The sequence below is a fragment of the Melanotaenia boesemani genome, chromosome 14 (assembly GCF_017639745.1).
Source record: "Melanotaenia boesemani isolate fMelBoe1 chromosome 14, fMelBoe1.pri, whole genome shotgun sequence".
In the NCBI taxonomy this organism is placed as follows: domain Eukaryota; kingdom Metazoa; phylum Chordata; class Actinopteri; order Atheriniformes; family Melanotaeniidae; genus Melanotaenia; species Melanotaenia boesemani.
The window spans coordinates 28749865-28771205 of NC_055695.1; the positions used below are offsets into that span (position 1 = coordinate 28749865).

The 21341-nt window shown below is 50.3% G+C and overlaps 2 long non-coding RNA genes across 2 annotated transcripts; both read left to right on the top strand.

Moving 5' to 3' along the window:
• The first annotated feature begins 2330 nt into the window (after positions 1-2330).
• On the top strand, positions 2331-4345 carry LOC121653715. The gene is made up of 3 exons (XR_006012843.1): positions 2331-2512; positions 3673-3735; positions 4247-4345. It is a non-coding gene; the product is annotated as an uncharacterized LOC121653715 (long non-coding RNA).
• A 687-nt stretch (positions 4346-5032) lies between these two features.
• LOC121653714 lies at positions 5033-7087 on the top strand. Its single transcript, XR_006012842.1, has 5 exons — positions 5033-5059; positions 5584-5645; positions 5753-5800; positions 5987-6057; positions 6767-7087. It is a non-coding gene; the product is annotated as an uncharacterized LOC121653714 (long non-coding RNA).
• The last annotated feature ends 14254 nt before the right edge of the window (positions 7088-21341 follow it).

Consider the following 21341-nt stretch of genomic DNA (forward strand, 5'->3'; position numbering starts at 1 on the left):
TGCAAATGTTCTACAGGTCTGTTGTTGAAAGTGCAATCAGCTTTGCAGCAATCTGCTGGGGCAGCGGCATCAGAACCAGAGACTTGAAAAGAATTAACAAACTGATCAAGAAAGCCGGTTCTGTGCTTGGAGTAACTCTGGAGCCGCTGGAGTTGATCATCAAAAAAAGAATTCTGTACAAGCTGACGAAGATAATGGAAGATCCTTCACACCCTCTACACAACGCCGTGACGAAACAACAGAGTGTGTTCAGTGGGAGGCTTGTTCAAGTCCGATGCAAGAGAGAGAGATACAGAAGATCCTTCCTTCCAGCAGCTATCAGGCTGAAGAACAAAGCCCTTAATTAATTAATGTGATTGTTTTAAAAAAAAAAAAAAAAAAATACTACTACTACAATATTGAATTTCCCTTTGGGATTAATAAAGTATTTTTCATTTCATTTTCATTTCATTTCATTCATTTCATTTCATTTCATAAACTGAACTGCACAGAATGGCACAGGCTGACTTGGATTCCATGGTTGCTACGGAGGTGCATCATTATTTAAAAACAAACAAAGTTTTCACTGATAAAACAGATTTTCTGAAAATTCCGTTTTTTCTCAACAAGTCCTTTATAAAGACAAGTTGGCAAGTTCATCTTGAGAGTCAAGAAGAAATTCTAAGCATCAAATATGGAAAATGTAAGTTTTGAGCTTATTTAAATTCTGTAGGTCATAATTTAATACTTTTAACTTCCATTAATGAGGTATCAAAGTAGATTCAAGAGAGATTAAATCTGGATTTAACTAATTGAAGCAGAAAATGTGCATTTGAAAACTCTACTTTTAATATTTTGGCTGTAAGTATTAGAGTTTTGTACATTTCAAGAAAATAAATCACCTTAGAAGTGATTTGGTTTAAGGAACTGTAAGATAAGTTTAGGAAAATGTTAATGTTTTGCTCAAACCTCATATGTTTGATTAAAAACTGTTTTTGATGTATAAAACTCAGATTTTATTTGTTAGAATTTGTTATAAAAAGTTATAAAATTATAGTTATGTCAAATCTATATAACAATCACAGCATCAAATTTGGAAAATGTAAAATCTGAGCTCATTTAAATTCTGTAGTTCATAATTTAAAACTTTTAACTCCACTAATACGGAAACAAAGTAGATTCAAGAGTTTAAGTCTGGATTTAACTAATTTGGAGTGGCAAAATATGCATTTGAAAACTGTAAACTCACTTAAAATTTTATTATTTGGGCTGTTGGTATTAAACTTTTGTACATTTCAAGAAAAAACAGCTTATAAGTGATTTGTTTTAAGGGAACTGTAGGACAAGTTTAGGAAAATGTTAATATATTCATTAAACCTGTTCTGTTCGATTAAAAATGTGTTTTGGATGTATAAAACTTTGATTTCTATCTCTAAATGTAACAAAATTGTATGGACATGTCTAAAACAAAAGGTTATACTGCATTATTTTGCATTTTAAACAACTAAAAGTATGATAAACGAAATTATGTCGAAATTCTTCAACTGCTTCAACTACAAGACCAAGAGAAACTCATCCATGCATTCATCTCCAGTAGACTGGATTACTGTAATGGTCTTTTAACAGGACTTCCTAAAAAGAGCATTAAACATCTGCAGCTCATCCAGAACGCTGCTGCTAGAGTTTTAACCAGGACTAAGAGATCTGAACACATCACACCAGTTTTAAAATCTTTACACTGGCTTCCAGTCAGTCACAGAATAGATTTTAAAACCCTTCTGATCATTTACAAATCCCAGAATGGTTTAGGCCCAGAATACATCTGTGATATGTTCAGAGAATATAAACCTAGCAGAGCTCTTAGATCCAAAGACTCTGGTCAACTAGTCCAGGCCAGAGTCCAGACTAAACATGGAGAAGCAGCATTTAGCTGTTATGCTGCAAACAAATGGAACAAACTGCCAGTGGAGATTAAACTTTCCCCAAATGTAGACATTTTTAAATCCAGGTTAAAAACTTTTCTTTCTCATGCGCCTATGCATGAAATCTGCACGGTAACTTTTTTTTAACTTATCTTGCTTTTAATCATTTTAATGTAATTTATTATTTTATTGTGATTATGTGTTGATGCCTTTTACTATTCTAAATATCTGTAATGTCTTTGTTTTATGTAAAGCACTTTGAATTGTCCTGTACATGAAATGTGCTATACAAATAAACTGCCTTGCCTTGCCTTGCCTTACAATTGAAAACGCTGTTCAACCACCGGTGTCAAGACTGCAAAAGAAATGCGCATGCGCCAGCCGCTGGCTGGACGCACGCGTTCACCCCTTTGCGTCCAGACTGCAAATCAATTGCGCATGTGCAAAGTCTCCGCTAGCTTGTTTGCTGTTATTTAAAATCGAAATTATCAGAGTCAGAAAACTTTACTAATCCCCGAAGGCGATTTGAGTCATCATAGCAACAACGCGTTCAAAGTCCAACAAAAAAGTACTTAGCAGCAACTTGTTCAAGGTGGTATTTTTAAAGGGCTGTAAGTATGAGAACATGAAATAAGTTATGAATGCCGATTTATGCGAAATAAGCCGATTTAAAGGCAACAAGTGATTAAGGTACATGTAGCCTACCTGTAAACATATATGGAATTTGAATCTGGTCTGTCGTGTTGTTCTACAATACACAAAAAGGATGTGCAGAACCAGGACAAAAACAGCTGAACAATAATAATAAAACATATTACACTGATTGATACTGATTATTAATTGAACAAGAAGATGTATAAGTTATTAAAACAAACAATAATAAATATTGGATATGAAGTGATTGTCGGGGAAGAGAAGGAAGTTTGGGCTTCTCTGCTTGACCCAACCTGGAGATGAATGGATGGATGGATTTTTTAGTTCATCTTATATGTTTCTACATTTTAATGATTAAATTGTTAAGCCAGAGCTTTCACTTTAAACAGTGATACCAAAAAAAAAGTTTTTTAGAATAAAAAAAGTTTTTAGAAGAAGGCTGTGGGTTTTTTTTTTATAAAGAAAATATTCTGATACTAAAATACAACTAAATACTAAATTAAGTACTAAATATATGTAATTAATAAAAAGAATATGCTTTTAGACTTTCTACAGATTACACAGAGTAATTTAGATCAGAGAGAAAGTAGAAGTGTGTTTACTGAACACTGACAGAAATCAGGTGGTACATTTATTATGTGTGTGTGTACTCTGCACTGTAGCCATCAGTACACATCAGAAACACTCTTAACTTGGTCTACAATGCAAAGCAGGCTCATTTTTTATACATTTTTATGCATTATAAAGCAATAAAAGACACTAACAGCGGACATGATAAATGTCTTAGGCTAAATAGTTTTTAACTATATGAATTTTACTTTCTTGTTTGCAGCTGGACTCGCAATCTTATTTTAAAAGAGATTATTTTAAATGCTTCTTTCTCATAAACTTAAAACCAATTGAAAGATTTCAGTGGAAAAGAATAAAACAGGTAATATTACTGGAAGTAAAATCCAACACTGGCAGCAGAACTTTGTGGGTTAAAAAGGTTTACAGGCTTCTTAAATTCACTTAGAAGGTCACTAATTTGCTTCAGGACAACAGGTCTTGTAAGACTGTGTGAATTTCCCATGTGTCAGATTTACAGTTTGTCTCTTACGTGTGTGTTTATTTGCAGAACTTGTGGTGTCCCTGTTGCTGTGGCGGTGGGAGCATCTGTTCACCCTGCAGGGAAGTCCAGGTAATTCATAAATTTCTCTATTTTAAATGAATCATTTTAATGTCATAATGTGGCCACTAATGAGTGAATCGGACATTTTTCTGAAGTAGAAACACGTTCCTGAGATAAACAGGAATGTTTTAGTTGACAGTTTACTGTCCAAGCCAGCTGCACAGCTTGGAATATAAAGGTTTGACATGTAAAGTCTGATGCAAAGGACCGAATAAGTGGGAGTGACGTGGTCACAGTGCAGCGTTTGTACATTTTGCTCGGTGGGAATGTAAAAGTTAAGTCAGGACGTTCTTCAGCTCGGAACTTCTTTTCTGTGGAAGTGACCTTGTCCAGGTGGTTGATGTAGCTTTTAAAGAAGTGAATCCTTCAGTGCATCAGCTGTGTTGTATTTCAGTCTGCAGAATCAGTCTTAGTGTCATAAATCTGCAGTGAGAGTCCAACATATTTTCCTGCTTTAGTTTTCTGCTCTTTGATTTCTGGGAGACGTTAAACTGCAGCAACATGTCATCATGTGTCACAGGAACTCCTCGCTGAGGAGACTTCGCTGGGGGAGGTGGACTCCAGCCCTCCTCTTTCTCCTCTTCCCCCGTCCCCTCCTCTTCTCTTTTTATCTGCTTGTCTTCCTCCTCCTCATTCCTCCTCTCTTCCTCGTGTTCTCCCTTATCCCGTTCCTCTCCGTCCTTCCCCTCCCTCCCCTCTTCTCTTTTGTCCCTCTCCTCCTCCTGCCCCTGTTTTCTCTTTTTCCTCTGTTCTTCCTCCTCTTTCTCCTTCTCTTTTCTCTATTGCCTCTCCTCTTCCTGGTCTCCCTCCTTCTCCTCCCTCCCCTCCTCTCCCTTGTCCCTCTCCTCCTCGTCCTTCTCCTGCCTCCCCTTTTCTACCTTGTCCCTCTCCTCCCCCTCCTCTCCCTTGTCCTTCTCCTCCCTTCCCTCCTCTCCCTTGTCCGTCTCCCTCTCCTCCTTCTCCTGCCTCCCCTCTTCTACCTTGTCCCTCTCCTCTTCCTCCTTCTCCTCCCTCCCCTCCTCTCCCTTCTCCCTTTCCCCCATCTCCTTCTCCTCCCTCCCCTCCTCTCCCTTGTCCCTCTCTTCCTCTTCCTTCTCCTGCCTCCCCTCTTCTACCTTGTCCCTCTCCTCTTCCTCCTCTCCCTCCTTGTCCTCCCTCCCCTCCTCTCCCTTGTCCCTCTCCTCCTCTTCCTTCTCCTGCCTCCTCTCTTCTACCTTGTCCCTCTACTCTTCTTCCTCCTCCTCCACCTCCTCCTCCTCCTGGTCTCCCTGCAGTCTTGGGTCCAGCTTACCCTGCTCCCGTCATTCTGCAGGCGGCTCACCTGACCAGTCCGGTAGGTGCTGACAGGAACAGGTGAGAGTGGAGGGAACGGGCAGATGTTCATTCTGCTTCATCCATAAAGATGCTGATCAGTAATGAAGATTTCAGAGCAATTCAGGATAAAGTCATAGAAATAAATCATCAAATACAATTTGTTTTAAAGAGCTAAAACATGAAGTGACTTAATTAAAAGTCCAGCAAAGTTTAGCAAGGGTCCAGGGAAAGTAGTCCATCTATATAAGTCTGTTTTAGGCAACAATTTAAGGATTATAAGTTTAATTCAATCAATAAATAAATTCCAAAAACCAACAATATGGTCAGATAAACAGATGATTTCTTTCGAAAGATGAATGGCATGAAACACTTTTGATGATAAAAGCTGATCAGATTGATGAACGCAAACAGGTGAACATGTCTCCGTTTCCCAACTCTTTCCTATGATGGAAGAATGTGTTTTTGTATGTGTGAGCTGGTGGGCAGATGTCACCACAGCAGCTTGTTGTTTCACATCTGTTCTGTGTGTGTTTGTGTCTGCAGGTCAGCGCTCTGCCGTGTTTTCGGCTCCTTAATGGCCAGTTCTTGGTCCCTTTTGGATCCCAGTAAGTAAAAGACAAATCCTGATCAATGTTTAGCATCAGCAGCTGAGCTTCTGTTTGTATGTCCACACTGTCTTCCTGCTGTAAAATGTGTGTGTGTGTTCCTGCAGGATGCCAGCCCGTCCTGCTGCAGCCACCCTGAACCCCTGCCGCTCACAGTAAGTTTTCTCTGGATGCTTTCATTCCAGATCTTCTTCTCCTCACTCCTGATCTGTGTCAGTGGATTAAGTTTATGCCTTTTTGTCTCAATAATTCTCTTTTAAATACTTCTTTTTTTAATGTGAGTTGCCATGGAAACAGGTCAGCTCTGCTCTGATTGATTTTGTTCTGTTTTGTGGCTGCAGGAAGAGGAAGCGTGATGACAACGACGGGCTGCCATGTGTCAAAAAGCCACGCAACGCCTGAAGCTAATGACGTAAGCCCCAGGCCCTGGTGGATCCTGTTGGGTCCTCCACTTGTGCACCACCTTCAGCCCAGACAGACTCCACCTATTCAGAATTTTAGGGAACTTTTTTGGCCCTAAAATCCTTATATTTGGTTGTTCAGTTAGTTCCTGTTAATGGCAGGAAGCTTGGAGTCATTCTTGACCAGGATTTGTCTTTTAGTGCTCACATCAAACACATCTCTAGAGTAGCTTCATTTCCATCATATCACCAACATAAGGAGCATCCTGTCCTGAAGTGATGCTGAACATCTGGTCCACACATTTTATCCCATCTGTGCTGGACTACTGTAACACCATCTTAAGTGGATCCCCAAACTACTCCCTTAAAATTCTTCAGCTGATCCAAAATGTTGCTGCCAGATTACTGACAAGAAAGAGCACATTTCTCCTGAGTTAGCCTCTCTACATTGGCTCTCTGTATAAATTTATCTCAAATATCTGATTGTTTCTTATTTCTCATCGTTCCCAAAACATCGGAAAACTTGCGGTACCTAAAATTTCTGAAACTAAAATGGGTGGCAGGACTTTTAGTTTTAGGCAGTCAGCCCGTTCTCTGTCTGTCTGGGGATGAAAGGCTGACACACTGTTAGAAAACTAAAAGTTGACCTATTTTGAAAAAAGCTTCTGAGTAATTTATTTATTATCATGATGTCATTCATGTGTCTTTTGTCTCTTGTAGGTGTCTAAGTGGCCGTCTTGAAGTGTGGTTCCAGAGGGTTGACCAGAAGTTCTGGGATCCCGCCTGAGATCACCACTTCACTAAGTTTTACATTTCAATGAAATGTTTAACTTTTGTATATAGTTCACTTTTGTTCTTTGATGTTTTTTTTCATTTTACATGTAAATAGTTCTGAAATTTAAAATTTGAAAATTTATTTCCTGTATATACTGTCCCTCTGCAGTGTCCACCATCTACCTGCAGATCATCCACCTGCAGCCACCACCATCGTGTTACAAAAACCCAGCCTCCCATCTCCACCTGCAGCCACCACCATCGGCTTGCAAAATACCAGCCTCCCCGCTCCACCTGCAGCCACCACCATCGGCTTGTTGAACACCAGCCTCCCACCTGCAGCCACCACCATCAGCTCTCAAAACACAAGCCTCCCGTCTCCACCTGCAGCCACCACCATCGGCTTACAAAACACCAGCCTCTCGTCTCCACCTGCAGCCACCACCGTCGGCTTGCAGAAGGCCAGCCTCCCGTCTCCACCTGCAGCCACCACCAACGACTTGCAAAAACCAGCCTCCCCTCTCCACCTGCAGCCACCAACATCGGCTTGCAGAAGGCCAGCCTCTCGTCTCCACCTGCAGCCATCACCATCGGCTTACAAAACACCAGCCTCCCCTCTCCACCTGCAGCCACCACCAACGGCTTGCTGAACACCAGCCTCCCACCTGCAGCCACCACCATCGGCTTGCAAAACACCAGCCTCCCCTCTCCACCTGCAGCCACCTCCATCGGCTTGCAAAAACCAGCCTCCCCTCTCCACCTGCAGCCATCACCATCGGCTTACAAAGCACCAGCCTCCCCTCTCCACCTGCAGCCACCACCAACGGCTTGCTGAACACCAGCCTCCCACCTGCAGCCACCACCATCGGCTTGCAAAACACAAGCCTCCCCTCTCCACCTGCAGGCACCAGCATCGTTTTGCAAAAACCAGCCTCCCCTCTCCACCTGCAGCCACCAACATCGGCTTGCAGAAGGCCAGCCTCTCGTCTCCACCTGCAGCCATCACCATTGGCTTGCAAAAAACCAGCCTCCCCTCTCCACCTGCAGCCACCAACATCGGCTTGCAAAAACCAGCCTCCCGTCTCCACCTGCAGCCACCAACATCGGCTGGCAGAAGGCTAGCGTCTCGTCTCCACCTGCAGCCATCACCATCAGCTTGCAAAACACCAGCCTCCCCTCTCCACCTGCAGCCACCACCATCGGCTTGCTGAACACCAGCCTCCCACCTGCAGCCACCACCATCGGCTTGCAACACACCAGCCTCCCCTCTCCACCTGCAGCCACCACCAGCCTCTCGTCTCCACCTGCAGCCTCCACCGTCAGCTTGCAGACGGCCAACCTCCCCTCTCCACCTGCAGCCACCACCATCGGCTTGCTGAACACCAGCCTCCCACCTGCAGCCACCACCATCGGCTTCTAAAAATCCAGCCCCCCGTCTCCACCTGCAGCCACCACCGTCGGCTTGCAGAAGGCCAGCCTCCCACCTGCAGCCACCACCATCGGCTTGCAAAACACCAGCCTCCCCTCTCCACCTACAACCACCACCGTCGGCTTGCAAAACACCAGCCTCTCGTCCCCACCTGCAGCCACCACCATCGGCTTGCAAAACACCAGCCTCCCCTCTCCACCTGCAGCCACCACCATCGGCTTGCTGAACACCAGCCTCCCACCTACAGCCACCACCATCGGCTTGCAAAACACCAGCCTCCCCTCTCCACCTGCAGCCACCACCATCGGCTTGCAGAAGTCCAGCCTCCCCTCTCCACCTGCAGCCACCACCACCGGCTTCCAACAGGCCAGCCTCCCATCTCCGCCTGCAGCCACCTCCATTGGCTTGCAAAAATCCAGCCTCCCCTCTCCACCTGCAGCCACCACCATCGGCTTGCAAAACACCAGCCTCCCGTCTCCACCTGCAGCCACCATCATCGGCTTGCAAATGGCCAGCCTCCCGTCTCCACCTGCAGCCACCAACGTCGACGTGCTGAACACCAGCCTCCTGTCTCCACCTGCAGCCACCACCATCGGCTTGCTGAACACCAGCCTCCCACCTGTGGCCACTACCATCGGCGTGATGACAACCATCTAACATCGCCTGCAGGAACCACCATCATCTTCTTTCAACACAGTGAGGGCATCCACTTTCCAGCTCGGACCGTTAGAGTCTCCATCCACTGGGACAGCGCCTGAGATCACCATCGAAGCCACTTCACTAAGTTTCACATTTAGTTTAACTTTTTTATGCAATTCACCATTTTTCTTTAATGTTTTCTTGTTTTCATCTTATATGTAACTAGCTCTGAAACACGATAAGTGAATTTTTTTCTTTTCTATTTATGTTATCCTTCTGCAGTGTCCATGAGCCCCCTGCAGCCACCACCATCGGCTTGCAAAACACCAGCCTCCCGTCTCCACCTGCAGCCACCATCATCGGCTTGCAAATGGCCAGCCTCCCGTCTCCACCTGCAGCCACCAACGTCGACGTGCTGAACACCAGCCTCCTGTCTCCACCTGCAGCCACCACCATCGGCTTGCTGAACACCAGCCTCCCACCTGTGGCCACTACCATCGGCGTGATGACAACCATCATCCCGTCTCCACCTGCAGGAACCGCCATTGGCTTTTAAAACATCTGGAAGAAGATCTAACATCGCCTGCAGGAACCACCATCATCTTCTTTCAACACAGTGAGGGCATCCAGTTTCCAGCTCGAACCGTTAGAGTCTCCAACCACTGGGACAGCGCCTGAGATCACCATCGAAGCCACTTCACTAAGTTTCACATTTAGTTTAACTTTCTTATACAATTCACCATTTTTCTTTAATGTTTTCTTGTTTTCATCTTATATGTAACTAGTTCTGAAACACGATAAGTGAGTTTTTTTCTTTTCTATTTATGTTATCCCTCTGCAGTGTCCTCGATCCACGTCCGATCTCCACCTGCAGCCACCACCATCGGCTTGCTAAAATCCAGCCTCCGGTCTCCACCTGCAGCCATCACCATCGGCTTGCAAAACACCAGCCTCCCCTCTCCACCTGCAGCCACCACCATCGGCTTGCTGAACACCAGCCTCCCACCTGCAGCCACCACCATCAGCTTGCAAAACACCAGCCTCCCGTCTCCACCTGCAACCACCACCATCGGCTTGCAAATGGCCAGCCTCCCGTCTCCACCTGCAGCCACCACCATAAGCTTTTTGAACTCCAGCCTCCCACCTGCAGCCACGACCACCGGCTTACAAAAGGCCAGCCTCCCCTCTCCACCTGCAGCCACCACCATCGGCTTGCAAAACACCAGCCTCCCCTCTCCACCTACAACCACCACCGTCGGCTTGCAAAACACCAGCCTCTCGTCCCCACCTGCAGCCACCACCATCGGCTTGCAAAACACCAGCCTCCCCTCTCCACCTGCAGCCACCACCATCGGCTTGCTGAACACCAGCCTCCCACCTACAGCCACCACCATCGGCTTGCAAAACACCAGCCTCCCCTCTCCACCTGCAGCCACCACCATCGGCTTGCAGAAGTCCAGCCTCCCCTCTCCACCTGCAGCCACCACCACCGGCTTCCAACAGGCCAGCCTCCCATCTCCGCCTGCAGCCACCTCCATTGGCTTGCAAAAATCCAGCCTCCCCTCTCCACCTGCAGCCACCACCATCGGCTTGCAAAACACCAGCCTCCCGTCTCCACCTGCAGCCACCATCATCGGCTTGCAAATGGCCAGCCTCCCGTCTCCACCTGCAGCCACCAACGTCGACGTGCTGAACACCAGCCTCCTGTCTCCACCTGCAGCCACCACCATCGGCTTGCTGAACACCAGCCTCCCACCTGTGGCCACTACCATCGGCGTGATGACAACCATCTAACATCGCCTGCAGGAACCACCATCATCTTCTTTCAACACAGTGAGGGCATCCACTTTCCAGCTCGGACCGTTAGAGTCTCCATCCACTGGGACAGCGCCTGAGATCACCATCGAAGCCACTTCACTAAGTTTCACATTTAGTTTAACTTTTTTATGCAATTCACCATTTTTCTTTAATGTTTTCTTGTTTTCATCTTATATGTAACTAGCTCTGAAACACGATAAGTGAATTTTTTTCTTTTCTATTTATGTTATCCCTCTGCAGTGTCCATGAGCCCCCTGCAGCCACCACCATCGGCTTGCAAAACACCAGCCTCCCGTCTCCACCTGCAGCCACCATCATCGGCTTGCAAATGGCCAGCCTCCCGTCTCCACCTGCAGCCACCAACGTCGACGTGCTGAACACCAGCCTCCTGTCTCCACCTGCAGCCACCACCATCGGCTTGCTGAACACCAGCCTCCCACCTGTGGCCACTACCATCGGCGTGATGACAACCATCATCCCGTCTCCACCTGCAGGAACCGCCATTGGCTTTTAAAACATCTGGAAGAAGATCTAACATCGCCTGCAGGAACCACCATCATCTTCTTTCAACACAGTGAGGGCATCCAGTTTCCAGCTCGAACCGTTAGAGTCTCCAACCACTGGGACAGCGCCTGAGATCACCATCGAAGCCACTTCACTAAGTTTCACATTTAGTTTAACTTTCTTATACAATTCACCATTTTTCTTTAATGTTTTCTTGTTTTCATCTTATATGTAACTAGTTCTGAAACACGATAAGTGAGTTTTTTTCTTTTCTATTTATGTTATCCCTCTGCAGTGTCCTCAATCCACCTCCGATCTCCACCTGCAGCCACCACCATCGGCTTGCTAAAATCCAGCCTCCGGTCTCCACCTGCAGCCATCACCATCGGCTTGCAAAACACCAGCCTCCCCTCTCCACCTGCAGCCACCACCATCGGCTTGCTGAACACCAGCCTCCCACCTGCAGCCACCACCATCAGCTTGCAAAACACCAGCCTCCCGTCTCCACCTGCAACCACCACCATCGGCTTGCAAATGGCCAGCCTCCCGTCTCCACCTGCAGCCACCACCATAAGCTTTTTGAACTCCAGCCTCCCACCTGCAGCCACGACCACCGGCTTACAAAAGGCCAGCCTTCCCTCTCCACCTGCAGCCACCACCATCGGCTTGCAACACACCAGCCTCCCACCTCCACCTGCAGCCACCATCATCGGCTTGCAAAACACCAGCCTCTCGTCTCCACCTGCAGCCACCACCACCGGCTTGAAAAAGGCTAGCCTCCCGTCTCCACCTGCAGCCACCACCATCGGCTTACAACACACCAGCCTCCCCTCTCCACCTGCTGCCACCACCATCAGCTTTTTAACACCAGCCTCCCACCTGCAGCCACCACCATCGGCTTGCAAAACACCAGCCTCCCGTCTGCACCTGCAGCCACCACCATCGGTTTTCTAAAAACCAGCCTCCCCTCTCCACCTGCAGCGACCACCTTCGGCTTGCAAAAGGCAAGCCTCCCGTCTCCCCCTGCAGCCACCACCATCGGCTTGCAAAAATCCATCCTCCCCTCTCCACCTGCAGCCACCACCATCGGCTTGCAAAACACCATCCTCCCCTCTCCACCTGCAGCCACCACCATCGGCTTGCAAAAGGCAAGCCTCCCGTCGCCACCTGCAGCCACCACCATCGGCTGGCAAAACACCAGCCTCCCGTCTCCACCTGCAGCCACCATCATCGGCTTGCAAATGGCCAGCCTCCCGTCTCCACCTGCAGCCAGCAACGTCGGCTTGCAACACACCAGCCTCCCACCTCCACCTGCAGCCACCACCATCGGCTTGCAGATGGCCAGCCTTCTGTCTCCACCTGCAGCCACCACCATCGGCTTGCAAAAACCAGCCTCCCCTCTCCACCTGCAGCCACCACCATCGGCTTGCAAAACACCAGCCTCTCGTCTGCACCTGCAGCCTCCACCATCGGTTTGCTGAACACCAGTCTCCCCTCTCCACCTGCAGCCACCACCATCGGCTTGCAAAAGGTAAGCCTCCAGTCTCCACCTGCAGCCACCACCATCTGCTTGCAAAAATCCAGCCTCCCGTGTCCACCTGCAGCCACCACCATCGGCTTGCAAAAACCAGCCTCCCCTCTCCACCTGCAGCCACCACCATCGGCTTGCAAAACACCAGCCTCTCGTCTGCACCTGCAGCCTCCACCATCGGTTTGCTGAACACCAGTCTCCCCTCTCCACCTGCAGCCACCACCATCAGCTTGCAAAAGGTAAGCCTCCCGTCTCCACCTGCAGCCACCACCATCGGCTTGCAAAAATCCAGCCTCCCGTCTCCACCTGCAGCCACCACCATCAGCTTGCTGAACACCAGCCTCCCACCTGCAGCCGCCACCATCGGCTTGCAAATGGCCAGCCTCCCGTCTCCACCTGCAACCACCAACGTCGACGTGCTGAACACCAGCCTCCTGTCTCCACCTGCAGCCTCCGCCATTGGCTTGCAAAACACCAGCCTCCCCTCTCCACCTGCAGCCACCACCATCGGCTTGCAAAAACCAGCCTCCCCTCTCCACCTGCAGCCACCAACATCGGCTTGCAGAAGGCTTGCCTCTCGTCTCTACCTGCAGCCACCACCTTCGGCTTGCAAAACACCAGCCTCCCCTCTCCACCTACAGCCACCACCATCGGCTTGCAAAACACCAGCCTCTCGTCTCCACCTGCAGCCACCACCGTCGGCTTGCAGAAGGCCAGCCTCCCGTCTCCACCTGCAGCCACCACCACCGGCTTGCAAAAGGCCAGCCTCACCTCTCCACCTGCAGCCACCACCATCAGCTTACAAAACACCAGCCTCTCGTCTTCACCTTCAGCCACCACCGTCAGGTTGCAGAAGGCCAGCCTCCCCTCTCCACCTGCCGCCGAGACCACCGGCTTGCAAAAGGCCAGACTCCCCTCTCCACCTGCAGCCACCACCATCGGCTTGCAACACACCAGCCTCCCACCTCCACCTGCAGCCACCACCATCGGCTTGCAAAACACCAGCCTCTCGTCTCCACCTGCAGCCACCACCATCGGCTTACAGATGGCCAGCCTTCCGTCTCCACCTGCAGCCACCACCATCGGCTTGCAAAAACCAGCCTCTCGTCTCCACTTGCAGCCATCACCATCGGCTTGCAAAACACCATCATCCCCTCTCCACCTACAGCCACCACCATCGGCTTGCTGAACAGCAGCCTCCCACCTGCAGCCACCACCATCGGCTTGCAGAAGACCTGCCTCCCGTCTCCACCTGCAGCCACCACCATCGGCTTGCAACAACCAGCCTCCCCTCTCCACCTGCAGCCACCACCATCGGCTTGCTGAACACCAGCCTCCCACCTGCAGCCACCACCATCGGCTTGCAAAACACCAGCCTCCCCTCTCCACCTGCAGCCACCACCATCGGCTTGCAAAACACCAGCCTCTCGTCTCCACCTGCAGCCACCACCATCGGCTTGCAAAAGGCCAGCCTCCCGTCTCCACCTGCAGCCACCACCATCGGCTTGCAAAGCACCAGCCTCTCGTCTCCCCCTGCAGCCACCACCATCGGCTTGCAGAAGGCCAGCCTCCCGTCTCCACCTGCAGCCACCACCATCGGCTTGCAAAAGGCCAGCCTCCCCTCTCCACCTGCAGCCACCACCACAAGCTTGCAACAGGCCAGTCTCCCGTCTCCACCTGCAGCCACCACCATCGGCTTGCAAAACACCACCCTCCCCTCTCCACCTGCAGCCACCACCATCAGCTTTTTAAACACCAGCCTCCCACCTGCAGCCACCACCATCGGCTTGCAGAAGGCCAGCCTCTCGTCTCCACCTGCAGCCACCACTATCGGCTTGCTGAACACCAGCCTCCCACCTGCAGCCACCACCATCGGCTTGCAAAACACCAGCCTCTTGTCTCCACCTGCAACCACCACCGTCAGCTTGCAGAAGGCCAGCCTCCCCTCTCCACCTGCAGCCACCACCATCGGCTTGCAACACACCAGCCTCCCACCTCCACCTGCAGCCACCACCATCGGCTTGCAAAACACCAGCCTCTCGTCTCCACCTGCAGCCACCACCATCGGCTTGCAAAACACCATCATCCCTTCTCCACCTTCAGCCACCATCATCGGCTTGCAAATGGCCAGCCTCCCGTCTCCACCTGCAGCCACTACCATCAGCTTGCAGACGGCCAGCCTCCCCTCTCCACCTACAGCCACCACCACCGGCTTGCAAAAGGCCAGCCTCACGTCTTCACCTGCAGCCACCACCATCGGCTTGCAAAACACCTGCCTCCCCTCTCCACCTGCAGCCACCACCATCAGATTTTTAAACACCAGCCTCCCACCTGCAGCCACCACCCTCGGCTTGCAAAACACCAGCCTCTCGTCTCCACCTGCAGCCACCACCATCGGCTTGCAGAAGGCCAGCCTCCCATTTCCACCTGCAGTCACCACCATCGGCTTGCAAAATGCCAGCCTCCCCTCTCCACCTGCAGCCACCACCATCAGCTTTTTAAACCCCAGCCTCCCACCTGCAGCCACCACCATCGGCTTGCAAAACACAGGCCTCCCCTCTCCACCTGCAGCCACCAACATCGGCTTGCAGAAGGCCAGCCTCCCCTCTCCACGTGCAGCCACCACCACCGGTTTGCAAAAGGCCAGCCTCACCTCTCCACCTGCAGCCGCCACCATCATCTTGCAAAACACCAGCCTCCCACCTGCAGCCACCACCATCGGCTTGCAAAACACAAGCCTCCCCTCTCCACCTGAAGCCACCAACATCGGCTTGCAGAAGGCCAGCCTCTCGTCTCCACCTGCAGCCACCACCATCGGCTTGAAGGACGCCAGCCTCCCATCTTCACCTGCAGTCACCACCATCGGCTTGCAAAATACCAGCCTCCCCTCTCCACCTGCAGCCTCCACCATCAGCTTTTTAAACCCCAGCCTCCCACCTGCAGCCACCACCATCGGCTTGCAAAACACAAGCCTCCCCTCTCCACCTGCAGCCACCAACATCGGCTTGCAGAAGGCCAGCCTCTCGTCTCCACCTGCAGCCATCACCATCGGCTTGCAGAAGGCCAACCTCCCCTCTCCACCTGCAGCCACCACCATCGGATTGCAAAACTCCAGCCTCCCCTCTCCACCTTAAGCCACCACCATAAGCTTTTTTAACACCAGCCCCACACCTGCAGCCACCACCATCGGCTTGCAAAACGCCAGCCTCTCGTCTCTACCTGCAGCCACCACCATAAGCTTTTTTAACATCAGCCTCCCACCTGCAGCCACCACCATCGGCTTGTAGAAGGCCAGCCTCCCGTCTCCACTTTCAGCCACCACCCTCGGCTTGCAGAAGGCCAGCCTCTCGTCTCCACCTGCAGCCACCACCATCGGCTTGCAAAAACCAGCCTCCCCTCTCCACCTGCAGCCACCAACATCGGCTTGCAGAAGGCCAGCCTCTCATCTCCACCTGCAGCCATCACCATCGGCTTGCAAAACACCAGCCTCCCCTCTCCACCTGCAGCCACCGCCATCGGCTTGGTGAACACCAGCCTCCCACCTGCAGGCACCACCATCGGCTTGCAAAATACCAGCCTCCCGTCTCCACCTGCAGCCACCACCGTCGGCTTGCAGAAGGCCAGCCTCCCCTCTCCACCTGCAGCCACCACCACCGGCTTGCAACAGGCTAGCCTCACCTCTCCACCTGCAGCCATCAGCTTGCAAAACACCAGCCTCTCGTCTCTACCTGCAGCCACCACCATAAGCTTTTTTAACATCAGCCTCCCACCTGCAGCCACCACCATCGGCTTGCTGAACACCAGCCTCCCACCTGCAGCCACCACCATCGGCTTGTAGAAGGCCAGCCTCCCGTCTCCACTTTCAGCCACCACCCTCGGCTTGCAGAAGGCCAGCCTCTCGTCTCCACCTGCAGCCACCACCATCGGCTTGCAAAAACCAGCCTCCCCTCTCCACCTGCAGCCACCAACATCGGCTTGCAGAAGGCCAGCCTCTCATCTCCACCTGCAGCCATCACCATCGGCTTGCAAAACACCAGCCTCCCCTCTCCACCTGCAGCCACCACCATCGGCTTGGTGAACACCAGCCTCCCACCTGCAGGCACCACCATCGGCTTGCAAAATACCAGCATCCCCTCTCCACCTACAGCCACCACCGTCGGCTTCCAAAACACCAGCCTCCCGTCTCCACCTGCAGCCACCACCGTCGGCTTGCAGAAGGCCAGCCTCCCCTCTCCACCTGCAGCCACCACCACCGGCTTGCAACAGGCTAGCCTCACCTCTCCACCTGCAGCCATCAGCTTGCAAAACACCAGCCTCTCGTCTCCACCTGCAGCCACCACCGTCAGCTTGCAGAAGGCCAGCCTCCCCTCTCCACCTGCAGCCACGACCACCGGCTTGCAAAAGGCCAGCCTCCCCTCTCCACCTGTAGCCGCCACCATCAGCTTTTTAAACTCTAGCCTCCCACCTGCAGCCACCACCATCGGCTTGCAAAACACAAGCCTCCCCTCTCCACCTGCAGCCACCAACATCGGCTTGCCGAAGGCCAGCCTCTCGTCTCCACCTGCAGCCATCACCATCGGCTTGCAGAAGGCCAACCTCCCCTCTCCACCTGCAGCCACCACCATCGGCTTGCAAAACTCCAGCCTCCCCTCTCCACCTACAGCCACCTCCATAATCTTTTTTAACACCAGCCTCCCACCTGCAGCCACCACCATCGGCTTGCAAAATACCAGCCTCCCCTCTCCACCTGCAGCCACCACCATCGGCTTGCAAAACTCCAGCCTCCCCTCTCCACCTACAGCCACCACCATAATCTTTTTTAACACCAGCCTCCCACCTGCAGCCACCACCATCGGCTTGCAAAATGCCAGCCTCCCCTCTCCACCTGCAGCCACCACCATCGGCTTGCAAAACACCAGCCTCTCGTCTCTACCTGCAGCCACCACCATAAGCTTTTTTAACACCAGCCTCCCACCTGCAGCCACCACCATCGGCTTGCAAAATGCCAGCCTCCCCTCTCCACCTGCAACCACCACCATCGGCTTGCAAAACACCAGCATCTCGTCTCCACCTGCAGCCATCACCATCGGCTTACAAAACACCAGCCTCCCACCTCCACCTGCAGCCACCACCATCAGCTTGCTGAACACCAGCCTCCCACCTGCAGCCACCACCATCGGCTTGCAGAAGGCCAGCCTCCCGTCTCCAATTTCAGCCACCACCCTCGGCTTGCAGAAGGCCAGCCTCTCGTCTCCACCTGCAGCCACCACCATCGGCTTGCAAAAACCAGCCTCTCCTCTCCACCTGCAGCCACCAACATCGGCTTGCAGAAGGCCAGCCTATCGTCTCCACCTGCAGCCATCTCCATCGGCTTGCAAAACACCAGCCTCCCCTCTCCACCTGCAGCCACCACCATCGGCTTGCTGAACACCAGCCTCCCACCTGCAGCCACCACCATCGGCTTGCAAAAACCAGCCTCTCCTCTCCACCTGCAGCCACCAACATCGGCTTGCAGAAGGCCAGCCTATCGTCTCCACCTGCAGCCATCTCCATCGGCTTGCAAAACACCAGCCTCCCCTCTCCACCTGCAGCCACCACCATCGGCTTGCTGAACACCAGCCTCCCACCTGCAGCCACCACCATCGGCTTGCAAAACACCAGCCTTTCGTCTCCACCTGCAGCCACCACCATTGGCTTACAACACACCAGCCTCCCCTCTCCACCTGCTGCCACCACCATCAGCTTTTTAACACCAGCCTCCCACCTGCAGCCACCACCATCGGCTTGCAGAAGGCCAGCCTCCCCTCTCCACCTGCAGCCACCACCACCGGCTTGCAAAAGGTCATCCTCCCCTCTCCACCTGCAGCCACCACCATCGGCTTGCAAAACACCAGCCTCTCGTCTCCACCTGCAGCCACCACCGTCGGCTTGCTGAAGGCCACCACCATCTATCTACTATCCCAGTAGCTACCAGACAAGAGACCGTGTCCACCTTGGACAAGTCACCAGTCCATCGCAGGACCAACACACAGAGACAAACAAGCACCCTCACTCACTCAGAATCCAGAGTACCTGGAGAGAAGCCACACGTGCACGGGGAGAACATGCAGACTCCACACAGAAAGGTTCCAGCTGAGCTTCAAGCCAGGAACCTTCTTGCTGGGAGGCCACAGTGCTAACCCCCACACCTCCATCCAGCTTATCTTCCAACTTACACTGTTAGAAACAGAAACTACACATTAAACCTCCACCTGAATCGCCTCCATGGTAACATCCTCTCTTCAGCTCCATCTCATCTTCCATCTAGCTCCATTAGCTTGAGGTATTTTTATGTTCCTCTGTATCTGCAGTCTGGCCAATGGAGTCCTCCACCTTCTGCTTTGACACTCAGAATTTTAATTGTCTTTCAGACTAAAATGACACAGCTCCATCTGCAGTCTCTGACACCCACCTGCAAAGCATCCACCTCCAGGAAGATAAATCCACCTTCCTTCTATACCGACCACCTCTGACATCAAGAAACTAAATCCACCTTCAGCCTCCACCTTCTCGCACCACCCTTAAGATAAATCTCACCTTCATCCTTAACCTGCAGACTCTATCATCCAACCTGAGTTAAAACACCATCTCCATCTATTCACATACTTTCCAACTTACACTATTTAAAAACAAATCTACAGATCGAACCTCTTCCTGAATCGTCTCCATGGTAACATCCTCTCTTCAGCTACAGCCTCCATCATCTTCCATCTATCTTTGTACATGTAGCTCCACCTGCAGTCTCTGCCATCAACCTGCAAAGCATCCACCTCCAGGAAGAAACATCCACCTTCAACCTCCACCTGCTGCTTTTACCATCCACCTGCAGAAAATTCCAGCCTCACCTCCTTCTGCAGTCTCCTCCTCCATCTTCCAGCTGATAAGGGAGGTGTTGATGAAAGGAAGCTTCATGGTAAGGGAAATGTTCCTGTTTAAATGAGCCTTGCTTTGAACAGATTATTTCTCACGCTTTGACCTTTTCACTGACTGATCTGTTCAACCACCGACACACTGCTGTCCTTCTTTTATTGATTATATCTTTGTTTCCTTTCAGGCCGACATCAGGAAGTTCATCAGTGATCAGACAGACGATGGTCAAGTCTACGCAGAGTCAAATGACGAGCACTTCCTCAGAGACCATCATGATGAAGGTGCTGAGTCAGATGTTTTTAAAATGTAAAGAAAATAGACTGATCCACTATTCTCAACCCAAATAAAGCCTTTGGTCTCTGAATGCATGTCATTCTTTACTGTGATTTTCCTCCAGACCCAGCTGGACTTCACAGACAGGCAGCAGTCTACCAAGAGCCATTCCTCCACAACTGTGCATCCCATTATTTCTGCCTCCGTTCCTCCACCTCCACGCTCAGCACTGACACCACGTCCTCCTTGCTCTAACTGGGAATGCTGCTTGACACGGGCCTTTTCACTGGACTTGAAGCTCAAACAAACTCTCTTCTGATGAAATAAAACTTCCTGACTTTGAATTGTTAAAGATTTTGTGCTCATTCCACAAGTATTACCATGAAAGAGAAACCTGAATAACTGAGATTTTCATCAGTTTATGGGATTTTAATGTTTTTAAATATGATTCAAGTTTTCTCTGTGCTGTAAAATCTGAAAGTGATGAATTGTTTTTACATTTGGGTGGAAACAAATGTGTAAAGCAGGAGATGTTACTTCACACCTGCAGAGGAAAACAGTCTAGTAGTTTTTTGTTTTTTAATGCACTTGTATTGCTTTCTGCATCCTGCTGTGATGTTTTATGTAAAGTACTTTAAATTGTCTTGTACATGAAATGTGCTATACAAATAAATTTGCCTTTGGTAAAGAGTTTAATTGTCTCAATATTATAGTTCTTATTTTTTTAAAAAGTTTGTTTTAAGAGTATATCTGTAGGAACTATTTATCTCTGATAGTAACAATTCACCTTTGTTGGATAATTCAGTTCAGGTTATTTTTTATATTTGTTCTGAGAAAATGTTTTCTGTCATTTAGCTGAGTTTCTTTGTTTTTTTTATTTAATTATGAGCCATTTGAGGAACTAAATTTATAAATATCATGTCAGTTATAATGTCTGCTACTTAGGTGTTTACCATTCGAATAAACTAGAGCATTTTGTCATTTTCTGGCAAAATTTCCTTCAGAAAATGAGCTCAGAGGACAACTGGAATGCACAATAATCAGTTGGAAATATTGTGTGCTTTATTTAGACATTTCACAGCAGTTTATTACACTTCATATTGGACACTAGACATCACATAGTTTCTTGCTACACGAGGAGAAATGGCAGCCTCTAGCCAACACATCACATACTTGTGCTGTTACATCTAGCAAACAGTTTCACAACACCATCACCCATGTACCTACAACCATGTACGAACGTCAATAGAAGAAAGGCCAAGAAGCATCTGTTGGAATGTTAGCTGAATGAGCATTTATGAATACAGCGCTGCCATAAGGATACATGGCAGCGCATGTGGGAAATGGAATGAATGATTTAACATCTGACTACATTTACATACAGCAAAATATGCTGCAAAGAAGGGATCCTCAGAGTA